This window comes from Myodes glareolus, chromosome 23, assembly GCF_982192425.1.
Source record: "Myodes glareolus chromosome 23, mMyoGla1.1, whole genome shotgun sequence".
Taxonomy (NCBI): Eukaryota; Metazoa; Chordata; class Mammalia; order Rodentia; family Cricetidae; genus Myodes; species Myodes glareolus.
Window position 1 is genome coordinate 33,138,465 of NC_142048.1, and position 11,890 is coordinate 33,150,354.

Here is an 11,890-nt window from a genome sequence, read left to right on the forward strand (position 1 = left end):
CTTGGTGGCCATGCAATGTATCCACCTTCGCCGATTCCACGACTTGGTATTGTGGCTTTGGGGCTATTCCTGCGGGTTCTATGACATGTGGGTGTAATTCATTCACCATCCCCATGAAATCCATGATGTGAAGCAAGGTCACAGGAGTTACCTTCATATTATCTGTAACTTGACTCAGTCTTGAGGCCATACTCTTTGATTCCGTAGCTGGATGCGGAAGACTTGTTACTGTTTTGGGTTCAATTATCTGAAGTGTGATTCTGGGACCATTCCCATCAAGCCCATAACCTGAAGCAATGCCACCGGAGTGACCTTTACACTGTCCGTGGCTGAGCATGGTACCTGGGCTGTCAGTTCCATATCAGTTACTTGTGCCCTTTGTGGCTGAATCCTTTTTTCTGAAAGATCTAGGACCCTCTGATCTATATTCAGCTCTAACACATGCTTTGGATCCTTTTTCAGTAAAGTGTTTTCTTCCCGAACTATGTTAATGGGAGATGGAGTGCCCACTGATATAACTAAAAGGTTGTATCTAAGAACCTGGCAGTCATTCTCAGACTATAACTGCTTGTTTGAGGTAAGTGGCTGTGCCACTTCTGTCCTGCTTAAATCAGAATTCACCCCAATGTTCACATGTACATGAAACGATGGAACATCTGGAGATCGGTTGGTATTTTGCTCAGCACTCTGAGGGATGAGTTTAGGTAACTGAGTTTTGGGGAGCCCTTGTTCAGGGACTCCTTGTACATCCATCAAATGATTGAGTATTTCCCAGGATTTCTTCACGGGCAGAGGCACCACTTGTGACCGCAAAGTAGAAACCTTCTGACATATGTGTCCTTCCAGTTCTCCTCTGACTAAAGGAGAGAGCTGAAAAGTAGGCAGGGATGAGTCCTGGCTTCTGGGAGTGGATGTGGACGGTTCCTTTCGGGAGAAAGCAGGTAAACTATGGCTCCGGAATTTCTACGTTGGAAGATAAGACAGGTTCTAGCTGTCGTTGGATGATACAGACATACTGGAGTCAGAAGAACTGTTTCCCATCTTACAGTAGCAAGAAGGTGGGATAGCCTCCCGATCCACAATGTCAGAGACGGAGGAGGAAAATAAATCTTGGGACTCTTGTAAAATTTCAATAAGTGTTGACCTGACAAAAAGAAATGTTTTCATTTTCTTTGGAATCAGTAGGCACAAAATCAGTAAGAAGAGAGAGAGTGGTTGTTTCAATTCCAAAACACTTTTGGTCTAAGGGAGAGATGAAAGGAGGGCTTGCATTCACAAACATCAGTTGTTTGTGTAAAGAATCCCTCCACCAAGAGCAAAATGTATGAGTCAGTCAGTAAAGTACATGCTATTCAAAGAGAGAAGCTGAGTTCCATCCCCAGGACCCACATGAAAATAAAGGTTCATAGTGCCCCAGTGCTGGGGAAGCAGAGAAAAGTGGGTCCCCTGGGGCTCACTGGACAGCCAAGGCTAATTAGTGAGTCCAAGTAAGAGGCATTATCTCAAAAATCCATGTGGATGACTCCACAAAAATGACACCCAAGTTTTGCAGACACGCAGACACACACACATACACATGTACACACAACCTGTGCTTGCCATTAAGCCAGAAGACCTGTGTTCGATCCCTAAGAACCACATGTTAGACGGAAAGCACTGACTCCTGTGGCTTGTCTGCTGACCACCATGTACATGTGGTACACATGTGCACATACGCACAAAAAGTATACACACACACACATATGTACATACACTGTGGGGCCTAGAGAGATGTCTCAGCAGTTAAGAGTAGTGTTTGTTCTTCTAGAGGACCCAAGTTTGCCTACCAACACCCACATGGTAGTCTACAAACATTTGTAACTCCAGTGCCAGGGGATCCAATGCCCTCTTCTGGCCTCTGTGGGTATCAGGCATTCATGTGGTGCACAAACACACATGTAAGTAAAATACCCATATAAAACATGGAATAAATAAAGCTCAAAATATTGTTCTCCATTGCTCAAACTCACTTTTCTTTTACCTCCCTCCTTTTACTCCCTCTCTCTCCCCTACCAAGAAACTCTGTTTCCTGACCTTGCATTTTCCAGATGTTGGAAGATCCGTTGAAGACTCCTGTCTATTGACCAGAATACATAGTCCTGGTTCCAGCCCATAGGAAGTCCTGAAACACTGAACACAAAAGGGGATGTCAGTGGAACTGAAGTGATATTAATAAAGTACCAGTAAGTCAGCCAATAAGAATAGGAAGTTCTTTATTTAGGAAGGAGGCAATTGCTATCACAGTAAACGAAGTAAAAGTCCCAGGATTTTACATATAACATTTACGGTTAAGATGGTGTCGCAGCTAGGATTTCCACTTTTGTGCTGAAACATGGTGACCACAAACTTATGGCGACAGGGTTTGTTTCAGCTTACAGTTCTCAGGTTACACTCCATTGCTAAGGGAAGTCATGGCAGGACCTCAGGGCAAGATGGATCCAGGAGGCAGCAGCTAATGCAAATGTCGTGGAGGAACCCTGCTTACTGCCTTGCTTCCATGGCTTGCTCATCCTGCCTTCTTGTACCACTTGAAACCACCAGTCCATGGGTGGCATCACCCACAGTGAGCTGGACCTTCCCATATCATCAATTAAGAAAATGTAGCTGGGCATGGTGGCACACACCTGTAATCCCAGCACTTTGGAGACAGAGGCGGGTAGATCTCTGAGTTCAAGGCCAGTCTGGTCTACAGAGTGAGTTCTAGGACAGTCAGGGCTACACAGAGAAACCCTGTCCCGAAAAACCAAAACAAAATAAAATTCAATTAAAAATTAAAAAAAAAAAAACGCAGCACAGGTGCCACAGACCGGCTCAGGGGAGCCACTCAGACCGTGGGAGAATCAGGGAGAAGGCTCAAGAGAATTCAGGAATCGGCCAGGAAATGACAGACAGACACATTCAATGTGGTTGAATATGCTGCTGCAACTTTACTTCAGTCAGCGCAAGGTTTATATTCTTTTACAATCAAAAAACTTGGCAAAGGCATACACCATCAGCTCATAAAATAAAAAAGAACAGCATAAAACAGTTTACAAGAGAATCTTTGAAAATGCTTTGACTTGGGTACAAGGACTTTTGCTCAGTCTGTACCAGGTGGCTGGCTGGGCTAAGTGACTTTGTGCTCAGAATATCCTGGGTGTGAGAAGGAAAGGCCACTGTCTTCCTGGGAAAACTTTCTGCTAGGAAATTTCATGATCTCAAACTTCTCTGAAACTCATCTTACACCATTAATCTCAACTCTCCTCCCTCCCCGACTCTCAGGCTCAGATGTTGCTATCAGCCTAGGTTTTTTCTGGCCATAAGGAAGGCTTCATAGGCCTCCTGTTTGCAACTGCATGTATCTCCCCAGGCAGATGCCTAGTGGGGACTGCTGCAATTGTTTTTCTGCAGAAGGCTTCTAAGGTTTCTCCTAGTAAGATTAACTCCTTTTGCTCCACATCATTAAGGAATTATTCTAACGATGACTCCCAATTCCCAGAACTGGCTACTTCTTTAAAGGCTTTAATGAATGGTGGGGCAGAGTTCAAAATGTCCTCAGCAGTCTTGTTTGTATCAGCAACTTTCTGGAATAGTCTGATTTGTTGGCAAGATGCAAGAATCACACAGAACAGAAAAATAAGGAAAAGACAGCCATATTGGCGCCAAGGATAGCGAGGTCGAGTCAGTGCAAATGGCGACTCAGGTAGCATTATGACCACAACTAATTGCCAAGGGACAGCCAGGGACATAACTCCGTGAAGTGCAGGCCCCAATCCTACTGCAACAGTCCGTCCAGTCAGCATTTCTGCTACACTGGCGTGACAGCCGTGGATGTAGCAGAGAACCACTGTTCTACATGAACCCTGTGTGCCGTATGCCTCCATATGTACCCACGGATTCCACGATTCCACAGGTTTATCTTTAACGGTCTTTAAAACTGCAGACTTTCAGTCAAGATATTCCCAACACAACATTTGCCTAGTGACAACCCTTCCACCAATGAGCTGATGCCAACCCCTGCCGAACGGACTGCATACATTTCTCACTCGTTGCCTTTAAGAGCTTTCCTTTGTCTCGGTGTCTTCCTTCCAGCCATACTGTACTATATTAGACTTATTCCCACTACAGTGCTGTTGTTCCCAGTCTCCCCTCTCGGATGGTTATTCGGGTCAATAGTGACTAGAAAATGCCTGTTCACGAGGTGAGGAGGAGTGAGCTCTGGGTGTTTCCACAAAAGTAACCTTTAAAAGGGCTTCTTGCTGGAATCTTCATCCTCAATGCTGCGTTCAGAGATGGGACTACAGCGAAGTGATCCAGAAGTGACCAGGTCACGAGGGTGCCAAGGTAGCATTATTGGAAAGCAGTAGGAGGGGAACCCGTTAGGTTATTAGAACCTTACCCTTGAGAGTATACCTTGTCCCTGGTCCCTTTTCCCTACCCTCTTTTCTATTTCCCTTGGCCATTAGATGGCTTCACCATGATGGCTCCACCTTGGCTCAGAACCAGCCAACACAGGACTGAAACTGCGAGTGTCTAAACCACTCTCTCCCTGTAAGTTTTCCTTACAGTTTTGTGAGAAACTAAAGCAAGGTTGTAAAAGGACCTTGTCTGAGAATTTCACAGTGAGTCTATCTTCACATCGGTTTGGAATTCTAACTGATGTTCACCGTACTGACAGATACCCTAGGTGGTAATGTTCTGCAGGTGGAACTGTAAGTCTTAGAAACAGAAAACTAGAAGAGGAAAGAAAAAATAGTTTGAATAACTACATATTGAAACCTGATTAAAATCGTTAAATTCTTAGAAAAATATTTTTGCACCAAAATTTACAAAACTATAGATCACTTGAGTAGGATCAGTAAGCAATGGCAATAATAGATAATCTCCAACAAATCTAATATATTTATACAATACATATATTGTGTTGTTTGTTTTTTTTAAATTTGAGACAGTCTCATGTAGCCCAGGCTATCCTTGAATTTACTATGTATCTACCAGACCAAGCTATATATAGTGCATATAGTACAAGTCACCAAATTCCCTAATTTCCCTAATCCAAAACAATTTATAAATATTTATTGCAGCTGCATATAGCAGCACATGCCTGTAATACCAGTATTTGGGACTAAGAAGGAGCATTTTTATTTGAGTAAAAACTCTATAACGTTTAAAGTAACAAACTATATTCTTTACATTAATAAAAATTTTAATTAATTTAAAAAGTAGTTAATTAACAACCAATACAGAAGATTTTCTTATATAAAACTATAAACATTTAACACGGGACATAAATAAAGATCTGAATAATTAGAGAGGTATTCCAGGCTCTTAACTGGGATGATTTTACTTTCAAAAATGTCAGTCCTCCCCAATTTAAATTCTACTTTAGGGCATTCTTAATCCATGTATCTCTTGGAATGTTACAAGACTTGTAAACTCTAACCCTTATGTGGCAATATAAAGGCCTGCTCATTGCCAAAAGTAACCAGAAACAGAAGTGTAAGGAAGCAACTTGCTGAGCTAAAAATTAAGACATCCTACAAAACCAGTTCATAAGCACGGGAGCAGGCAGGTGGGATTTGAATTTAAAAAAAAAAAATCTCTGAAACAATCAAGAGGCAGAAGGATTTCTGTACATTTGAGGCCAGCCTGATCTAAATTCTAAGACAGGCAGGACTACATAGAGAGACCTGTCTCAAAATAAACCAACAAAACCCCAAAACCCAGCTCTGAAATAAATTCACGTACGTGTGGCAGCTTAATTGAAGAGAGCCCCACACAGTGACAAGAAACGATTCCATAACTGTGATGAGAAACGTCATCAACTTGAGAAAAATCTAGACTCACGGGAAGATGAGACTCTGGAGCACGCTCGCCCATGGGGAACCGTCTTGTACCTGGGGTGCCACTGTGGGTGGCGCCCTTCTCTGGGAACCCAGACTGTGTCTGTGGGGAAAGAGAAGCGAGCTGCAGTCTGGACTCCTGGCTGATTTCGTTACTGCAGAAGCAATGTTACAGCTACCCTAAGCTCCCCTGGCCACGATTTCCCCAGCGGACCATAACCTTGGGTGATTGACCTGAACTGAACCTTTCCCCCAATTAAGTCACTTTTGTTAGAGCAGTCTCTCACGGCGACGGGAAAGGAGCTAAGACAGTGGCAAATAACAAAGAGAAAAATAAAAGTGTACATTTCTCAATAAGGGATTCAGAGGCGGACTCTAAGAGGATTGCGAATTCAAATGTGGGGTGCTGGAGAGGAGGCTCAACCGTTAAGAGCACTGGTTGCTCTTGGAGAGGACCCAGGTTTGGTTCCCAGCACCCACAGTGTCTTCTAACTGTAATTCCAGTTTCAGGGGACCTGATGCTGTCTTATGACCCCTGAACACCAGGCAACACGTGTTGCCATGTACACAGGCAGGCAAAAATCTCATACATGGAAAATAAAAACAATTCTTAATTTTTTTAAAAAATCAAATGTGAAAAACAATGTGAATTTTTTGTTGTTGCTTTCTTCTCTTTCTTTCTTTCTTTCTTTCTTTCTTTCTTTTTCGAGACAGAAGGGTCTCTGACTGTCCTGGAACTCACTCTGTAGACCAGGCTGGCCTCAAACTCAGAGATCTGTCTGCCTCTGCCTCTGAGTGCTGGGATTAAAGGCAGGCCTCCAACCTCCCTCTCGGATAGTAATGGGAATTTTAAAGAATTCAGATGTGAAAGACTGGAACAGAGAAAATAAATGTGTGTGTGTGTGTGTGTGTGTGTGTGTGTGTGTGTTTGTTTAAAAAGCCCTACCACCTTGGGCAATGAACTAATTAAAAAAACTTTTTTGTTTGTTTTTTGAGACAGGATTTATCTGTACAACAGTCTTGGCTGTCCTGGAACTTGCTTTGTAGATCAGGCTAGCCTCAAACTCATAAAGATCCACTTGCCTCTGCCTCCCAAGTGCTGGGATTAAGGGCGTGCACCATCACCTCCCGGCTGAAAGAAAACTTTTTTAAAAACTGTAATTGCTAAAAGGATAAATCTTAAATTTCTTATCATATACATAAAAAAAATCTGAAAAGCGTGTTAATTAGCTTGATTAATTATTAAGCAATGCATGAAGCAAAACATGATGCTTCATAAATATGTACTTGCAAACAACATTTATTTTTATGTTTATGAGTGTTTACTTGTATGCATGTGAACCACATGCATGCCTGGTGCTCCTCTGAGTCCAGAAGTTGGTATCAGGTCCCCTGGAACTAGAGTTACAGATGGTTGTGACAACTATATGGACTCTGGGAACTGAACCTAGGTCCTCTGCAAGAGCAGCAAGTGCTCTTAATCACTAAGCAATCTCACCAAATAATATCATTTTTAATCCAGCAGAAGACACCCCACATGCTCATTTAGAAGTGCTCAATGACAAATTTACCACATATCCCTAGGCCCTGGAAACTGCCGCGGATTTGGCTTCACACTGAAAAGTCACTGCAGACCGATGGGGTGATTCACAGTTTCTATTAGTTACTTCTATTGCTGTGTCAGCCGCACTAAAGCAGACTGAGGAAAGAGGAAGGAATGGTGTATTTTGTATTTTGACTTCCCGTCTGTGGGTCAAACCATCATGGTGGGGAAGGCGGGCCTTAGCTGGTCACATTCCAGCCCTAGTCAGAGAGGGGTGAGTGGTGGTGTTCAGCTCGTCGACACCAAAGTCCCTGGACCCATGCTGTCCACATTTAGTATGAACTCCCAAGACCCCTGTAACTCCATGAGCATTGAGGGAGTCTGTTCCATTAATGAGATGGAAATGTGGATTTGCTTCTGTTTTAATTGAGGAAGCTGGAACAATCACCATTCTAAAATCTAATTAAGACCTGTCCACTCAATATATTTATGCAAAGTTGCATAGGTATCAAACAAAATATTAGAAAACTGAATCTAATAAATCTAATTAAAGTATTGGAGCCAACATTACAAATGAATTATACATTTCCTAGGAATTCACGGTTGATTTATTATCTTACATTCTCATGCAACTCGGTACATTGATTGAACAAACAAGAAAAAAAATGACCATCTAAATAGAGGCAGAAAATATACTTAATGCTTAGCACCCAGTACAAAAAGATTAAATTTAAAATTTTAGGACATCTTTTAAAAAATTAACATCAATTCTTGCTAAAATTTCCTTGATTTGCTAAAGAATATTTGAAAAGCTACAGAAAACATTATACATAACTGGTGAATTATTGAAAACGTTCCCTGACTTAATAAAAGAGACAGATGCTCACAACACACTGCTCCTGAATATTGTACTGAAGTCATATTCATAAATGAAGGCAAGGAGAACAAAGTCATAAATAAGAACTGAAAAATAAGTAATAAAACTGTTGTTATTTACACATAACATGATTTAGAGAATATTCCTACAGGAGAATAGATTCAAAGTGATAAACTTAGTAGGGTCCTCTAAGCAGATCATTTGGAAAGATGTTGTATTTGTGGGCTTCAGCATCATTTATACAATGGTATTTACAAGGGGCAGCAGTGGCACATATTTTTAATGCAAGCTCTCAGGAAACAGGAGAAGGTGGATCTCTGTGAGTAGGCCAGCCTGGTCTACAGAGTGACAAAGTGAGTTCCAGGGCAGCCTGGGCTACTCTGAGAAACACTGTCTTAACCCCCTCCCCTGAAAGAAAGAAAGAAAGAAAGAAAGAAAGAAAGAAAGAAAGAAAGAAAGAAAGGAAGGAAGGAAGGAAGGAAGGAAGGAAGGAAGAAAGGAGGGAGGGAGGGAGGGAGGGAGGGAGGGAGGGCGGGAGGGGGAGGGAGGGAGGGGAAGAAACATTATTTACAGTATTAAACCAGTATACCAGGCCTGAGGATGTAATTCAGTAGCAGACTGCTTGCCTAGCTCACCAGACCCCGAATTTGATTCCTAGCACTAAAAATACATAAAAAGATAGATATAGGTAATGGGAGATGATGGATAGATAGATAGATAGATAGATAGATAGATAGATAGATAGATAGATAGATAGATAAAATGCCATACCAGAGCAGACAATATGTGCCTCATAATGATTATCATGACATATTAAGTATGTCCTCTCTTCTCAACAGAAAACAAATTCCTCCTGGTTCTAGTTTATGTTGAGTTGCAAAAAGTAGAATATTTGTCATCAGCTCATCTTTGAAGGAAAGGGTTTAGTTGGTTTCATGGTTCCAGAAGTCTAAGAGCCTAGTGCTACCATGTCCTTAGCTTTGCCTGACGACTTTGTACAGCTTCAACTCACAGAAGAAGTGGAGGAGCTAGGGGGTGCGTGTGGAAGACAAAAGGGTTCCGACTCCTGTGGCGGCTAAGTCCTCAGAGAGTAAGGGGCCATGCCTGGGAGACCTTACCCAGTCTGCAAAGTAATCCCGCCTGAAGGTCACACTTTGCAACCCTGTTCCCTGGAAAATGCATATATTTCTACATGAGTTTTGGAAAAATCCCAACTCACAGAAAGTGCAAGGGGCAACAAAATTCAAAATGTGTGAATGATGGATTTTATTATAAGATATTGTATCTGCTTAGTTTTTATTTATTTTTTTATTTTTTATTTTTTTTGAAAGTAATTTTATTAAATTATAAAAGTTTCCATTTACGCCCCTCTTCCCAACACCCTCCCACTCCCCCCTCCCTCTCCTCCTCCCTCTTTGTCCCTAAGGGTAGTCAGGATTTCCTGCCCTGTGGGAAGTTCAAGTTCCTCCCCCCTCCCTCCAGGTCCAGGAAGGTGAGTATCCAAACAGACTGGATCCCAAAAATCCAGTATATGCAGAGGAAACTAGTCCCAGTGTCATTGTCAATGTCTTCTCAGAAAGACTCCAGGCCAGCCACATTCAGAGAATCCGGCCACATTCAGAGAATCTGGTTGGATCACGTGCTCGTTCAGTCGCAGTCCAACTGGCCTTGGTAAACTCTCATTAGATCCGACCCCTTGTATCAGTGGGTGATAGCATCCCTCGCAGTCCTTCGTCATTTTCTTCGTCCTTCTGCTCCTCATTTGGATCTTGGGGGGCTCAGTCCGGTGCTCCAATGTGGGTCTCCGTCTGTATCGCAGTCCCAACGCCAGATGAAGGATCTCTCTGGGAAGAACTCCTAAGCAGTGCAACAGGGCTAGCTGGTCTTCCCAGGACCCGGGAGACAAAGGGCCCGCCCAAAACAAAATATTTTATACACGCATACAATAAACCTTAATGATACCCACCCCTCCCCACTCCAACTTCCCCCACATATCCCACAATGTATCCAACTCCCAGCCTCAAGTTTGCCTTTTTTTTATAACCCACTAAATCCAATTAGCATTGTCCTTATGTGCATGGCTACAAAGCATGGGTATTTGATCAACAAAATGTTGACTGTAAAATCTAGAGAAATGTCCCTTTTATCCAATATTTAAATAACATTATTAAAGAAAAGAGAGACTTTGTAGATTAGAATAAAGAAGCATTCTGGCAAGAAACCTGGCTCTAGAGAAATTCCCAGGAATCCGCAAGGATGACCCCATCTAAGACCCTAAGCAATAGTGGAGAGGGGGCCTGAACTGGCCTTGTCCTGTAGTCAGATTGATGACCATCTTAAATATCACCTTAGTACCTTCATCCAGCAATTGATGGAAGCAGAGGCAGAGACCCACAGCGGAGCACTGGGCCGAGCTTCCAAAGTCCAGTTGAAGGGTGGGAGGAGTGAGAATATGAGCAGAGAGATCAAGACCATGATGGATTCACCCACTGAAACAGCTTGCCTGAGCTAATGGGAACCCACCAACTTTGACCTGGCAGTGAGGGAACCAGCATAGGACTGAACTAGGCCCTCTGAATGTGGGTAACAGTTGTATGACTGGGGCAGACTGTGGGGCCACTGACAGTGAGACCAGGATTTATTCCTACTGCTTGTACTGGCTTTTTGGGACCCATTCTCTTTGGAGGGATACCTTGCTCAGCCTAGATATAGTGGGGAGGGCCTTGGTCCTGACTCAAAGCAATGTTCTACACTTTGTGGGCTCCTTTCTGAGGAGTGGATGTGGGGAGGTAGAGGGAAAGGGAGGAGGGGAGCGAGTGAGAACTGGGATTGTTATGTAAAATGAGAAACAAAAATTTTTACTAAATAAATAAATAAATAGAAACATACTGCTTGCCAGGCGGTGGTGACTTGCACCTTTAGTCCCAGCACTTGAGAGAGAGGCAGAAAGATTTCTGTGAGTTTGAGGCCAGCCTGATCAACAGAAAGATCTCCAGGACATCCAGGATTACACAGACAAACTGTGTCTTGATAAACCAAAAGAAACAAAAAAACTAAAACAGACAAACAACAACAACAACAAAAATAAATAAATAAAGGAAAAAATGCACCAGAAATGTAAAGTCGTTGCTTTGCCCAGAAGGAGCAATGACCTGAATTTGATCCTCACTAACATACACACAGGCACCCAGATACTCACACACTCACACACATGCTCACACACACTCACACACTCACGTCCACACACACTCGCACACAAATTCACACAAACAAAAAATGCACAAATGACTTGAATAGGCAGTTTACAAAGGAGAATTTCCAAACGACTAATAAACCTGAGGCGTTGCTCAATGTCATTCATCGGGGGGGCAGGGTGGGGGGTGCACGTGAAACCACAGTGAGATGCCACACACTCACTGGAACGACTCGATAAAGAGATAGGCGTCTCAAGTCTGGGCAAGATGGCAGGACTGTGGGAGAGCCAGCCACTCAAGGTCTGCTCAAAGGACTGAAGACTCAGAAGAGACGTGATCTACTGATGTTTCAAACACGTGAACCATGTACTCAGACAACCCCTCTCCCACTGGAAATAGAAACTCCCCAACCAAG